This window comes from Montipora capricornis, chromosome 1 (assembly GCF_036669925.1).
Source record: "Montipora capricornis isolate CH-2021 chromosome 1, ASM3666992v2, whole genome shotgun sequence".
In the NCBI taxonomy this organism is placed as follows: Eukaryota; Metazoa; Cnidaria; class Anthozoa; order Scleractinia; family Acroporidae; genus Montipora; species Montipora capricornis.
In genome coordinates, this window is record NC_090883.1 from 10,931,932 (window position 1) to 10,936,931 (window position 5,000).

The following is a 5,000-nucleotide window of genomic DNA, read 5'->3' on the forward strand; positions in this document are numbered from 1 at the left end:
TAACTGTGCGCAAAAATAGATCGCACTGTGCTCATGCGACAGTGGCTGTTTAATGTGGAGACCAGCAATCGAATCTTTTGAACTGATACGTTTGCAAAGATAGAACTTTCACACAAAGAGCTATGACAAACAAAATTACATTCTTTTCCGGCAAATGGAGGTCAAACTTTGTGCCAGTGGCCGCAGAAGAGTAATATACAAGGTACCCTCAATAGGAGTGGTTTGCCAAGGGGCGTTTAAGAAATTTTACGGTTTTTTGAATGCCAAAATTAAGGTCCTCCTTCGGAAAATACAAGCCGATGGTGTTTCTATTGAACAAGACATGAGAGGAAGGCATAGAAACAACGCAATTAGACTTTTGCCCAAAGCACAAAGGGCAGTCACAGACTTCATAGTTTCGAAACACGCGACTGAGTCACACTACAGAAGAGCACGAACTCAAAAGAAGTATTTTGACAGTAATGAATCAATGAGAAAAATGTGGTGAGACTTTGTCACAGAAAATCAACGCGTTCTCCTTATAAAGGTCCTGTTATAAGTTTTTCTACCTTTAGAAACATATTTCACGAAGATTTAAGTGACTTATTCAGTTTTCGAAAGGCAAGGGTCGACACTTGCTAATTTTGTGACGAAACTCTAAACAAAATTAACATCTTGAGTCAGTCACAGGGAAACCCAAGGCGAAGAGCAGAATTAAACGAACTAAGAGAAGCGCATTTCGCTCATTGCAGGGAAAGTGAAGTAAGGTTTGCTTCGATGAAATATGACATGAATGTTCTATCTAATAAACAGAGATAATTTCAACAATTACTGCATAGGAAGCTATTAGAACCATAGTTACTAATTTATTATTTGAAATCAATGAGAATGTCACTCATGACAAGAACAAAAAAATAAAATAAATAAAACTTTTGCACTGTGTCTGGACTTTTTTGCCTTATGGCAACCTTTCAGTACCCAAGCTCTTAAACTAAACTAATAGTGAATAGTGAATCGACCAATAAGAGATACTTATACCACCTTTGCGTGTTTTTTGAAAATTTTGATCGGCGAAGAGATGAAAAATGGGTCGTGCAGTATGTATGGCATTTTTTTTTTGTCGTACTCTGCAAAATATCAACGTGAACTGACCAAATTTACGTTTTTTTTGGATACGTTATACAACAAGAATATAATGAAATATTCCCCAAAATCTCAGTTAAAATGGCGAAAAGAGATCTTTTGAAGTGACGAATCCAGCACTGAAAACTCAGTTTGAGGAAGGCCCTGTCCATAAAGAATGATCGGCCTCTTAAAGAAGTTGAATCTGTTATCGGGAATGACAACTGAGAGGCATATTATGATACATCTTATGATTATATTTCCTACGTAAATGTTTTTCTCTAATTGGCCCTTTTTTTTTTCCGAATTCTTTAATTTACATGAACGAAAGAAACAAAGTTCTCTCAGCTGATCAGTAATGTGTTTTCTTAACACATTTTTTCACTGAAACAGTTCTTCACGGCATTTCATAATCGTCGTCAGGTTCATCCGTCGACAGAAGAGATTGGTAAAAAACAAACAGCGTTTAGTGACAAGTATTTTTGTGCTAACCGAACACAAGAGCTTTTAACATCCTCGTGAACTGGCTTTCTCTCTTCTCTCAGAGTAGTAAATTCTGGCCTTAGTTCTGTGGCTTGCTTTTTCTTGACAAATGAAATTTTCCAAGGTACTTCCTTCGGATTAATCTGAAATCTAACGAAAACACTCTCAGGGTGGGGTACCAATTGGAGCTCCTCGTTATTGTCCACTTCTTCCTCGTAACCAAAATTGAGCCATGCAATGTTTTTTACTTCAAAACGTTGCTTCTCTATGTCCTCGTTTTGGCTTACGTATCAAAGTCGAAGGAAAGACTTGAAGTCTTTAATCATGGCTAAAGTTACCCAGCAAACTTCCACATTTGATAGCTTAATTTCCTCCAAAACGGTCGCCCACTGTCTAGGGATGGCAATGATTTCATGTTTTTTAAATAACGTGTGTATAGTTCCAAATCGTCTATCACCAACAAAGTAGGTGTGACCCTCCAATAAAAACTTGAAATCGGCCCGAAGAAATTGTCCTAGCCGAACAATGTAGTCCAAATAAAAGAAAAGATAACATTCCTTGAATTGTCCCGGGGCATTGTCAGACCAAATTATCAAATGGTCATGCCTTCCAAGTTCATTTTGCAGCCGGTTAATTAAGTAATCAAGGAGATAAAACCTCATTTGGTCCTGTGGTACCAGTGGTCTTGTCATAAAAAAAACAGTATATCTTTCCGTTGTTTGCACAGTATATTCCCAGTAAATGCGTCCTAACCCTCGCACAGTAGTATGCGTCTTGAGCAGGAACTTTGGGTGTTTTAAGAGATTTGTCAAAATCTAGTTGCAGGGTTAGGGTGATTGTGAGTCCGTCCACCGCCATTAATGATTAAAAATCAAGATTTGTACTTTCAGAGTTGTTACCCATTTCACTCACCGATCCTTTGGCATAACCGCAAAATATGCGTAATTGTACATGGGTTAACCAAAAAAGCACACGCCTTCTTTTAATTTTGAGGCGTTTCCAAAGTCCACTGGTTATCGTTATAGGTTGCAATTGCATGTTCGTTAAAAAGTGCCTGTTACAAAAATGACATTATTCAGTATAACCGTAAAACAGCGTGCACCCACGCTTGTTAACTTTGAAAATGAGCATTAAACGTTGATTGGCTTTTAAAAAACTGAAGAGGGAAAATCTGAACAGGGTTGCCCGAATAGCAAAGATACGTTGGCATCACCTATTGTCATTAGGGAGCTTAAGCACACGTGTTTTTGAGACGCAGACGGCAAGCGGAAGTGAGTTGTTTTCCCTTTTAACTTGTCTTCCCACAAACATATTTCCATTTCTAAGTATCTTTTCTCCATTAGAGATGATTAGTATAAAAATCTGTGAGACAGCACTGTCCTGGCACGCAAACTTTTCTCTTCCGGTGTCCGTCCGCATCTCAAAAACGCACATGCTTAAGCTCCCTATTGATGTGCCAACCAGAGCCTCATTGGCTGTCGAAACAAAAGGTCTTTTGTTCCTGTAGTTTGCAAATTTGTTCCCTATTGTTTGAAAGTACTTGCCTCAACACACACAACATTGACACCCTGATTGCACACAATTAACTCGTATTTGAATTTTTAATTGGTTACACAACATACCAAACGTTCAAGTTTGGGCAAAAATGCTGCATCAGGGGTAACAATTTATGTGCAACAGTAAAATAGAACTGGTCTTTCATTCCAGGTAATTTTTCAGCATATTAGCATTTTCAGATAACATACCAGGATTATAATGAAATGCTGATCATCATCTCCATCATCACTGTTTTAAACGCAGGCTTGCCTTCACTTCAAAGAATATAAGAAACAAACTCTTAAAAAATTCGATTATCAACGAGAAAGGTTAATACAAAAGGAACTAGTAACAGGAAAGGCATTTTAAGTGCAGATTTCTTTGGGAAAAACATGCAAATTATTGTTCTGTAATTCCATTGGCTAGATGTTCATGTTGTTCCCGCTGTGGCGTTGACACCCTTTAAAGTACTCACAAAACGACAACAAGATCTACTTCCCCCATTAATACGATTACAAGGCGCTACAAACTCAGGGAAAAGCTAATAAAAGAAAAAGAAAAAGAAGAAATAAGAATTAAAAACTTGAACAGTACTTGTGTCGCCTTTTTGCTTGCAAGTTTGAGAAAATGCTGTCGTGCCCCATGGATTGGTTCCTGAGAGAAGCATGTTGGCTACTTTCAAACCCTGGGAAAATTTTCGGGCTGAGCCATAACCGCAAGTTTTAATTTGCGATGATCGGAAAATTAGAAAGCGTGACCTAAAAAAACGTGGAATCATTTCGGATTTACCTTTCGTTCCAGAAGGACTAACTCAAAATGCCGAAGTTCGCAAATATGAGGCAAGTTATTTTAAAACAAAAACGCGGCACAAAATGCCCTTTTTTAAGGCAATTTGTCAGCCTGGCCGTAAAACAGGGGAGCAATGAAACATTTGTGCCAAGCGAGGAGATTTTTGAAGACTATTGTCAGGCAGTAGCTGTGTAAACTGACGGCGACAGTCTCCATGGCCAGACCAAATACCTTATTAAGAAGGCTGCCTTTTGCAAGGTGAGACGAAAAAATTCTTAAGTTAACGGCACTGTGTTGTCCCACAGTATTTAAATGCCTTTCTCTTAAGCAATTGAAAAAAGAACTCGAGCACTTCGCTCTCTCAAATAACTGGGATGTTCGGTCGGCGGTACAGTCTGGAAAAATCCGAGGCTATTCCGGAATTCAGTTGCAAAGACCCCGAAGACGACTTGCCCTTGAATTGGTGGAAGAGTCATGCTCCAACGCCTGCAGCATTATATGGGAGAAATCCAAAACCTGACCCACCAATTGAAGTAAGAATTTTGCTATTTGCTTTGCCAAGGCACAAATACTTGTCACTTAAAAATAATTATTTTACTCACAAAAGTGTTAAATTGTATTTTAGTTACATGATGTACCCAGAGATCCTCTGGGAGAGGGAACTTGTGCCTTTGGCACGGGTTGCGTTCAAGGACAAATGTGTTTGGATAGGTGTTTGACCTGTCATCGCTAGCCTCAGAGAAGCGCGACCCTTATGTCGCAAACAAGCTTTGCAGGACATAAGATCAAACGATCAAATGATCAAACAATCCTTTAAACCAGTACTCTCCTTACCAACCCGGGTCTCCATTGAACTTTCCTGGAAGTGGCTCGAGGGAATTTCTCCAATTTCCTGGGTTTTATTATTCTTCAAGTCATGGTATGCAGCAAGGAGCAGAGCAGTTTAATCCCACAGTACAAATGCCATCGTCATCGCTCCCAACTGAGCCATCAAAGCCCGGACCTTCGACTCAGAAGAGCCACAAGCGTTGGCAAACGAAAAGAGACGAGGCTGTCCTGGTCCAGTTATGGGCCGATAATATCGACCGCCT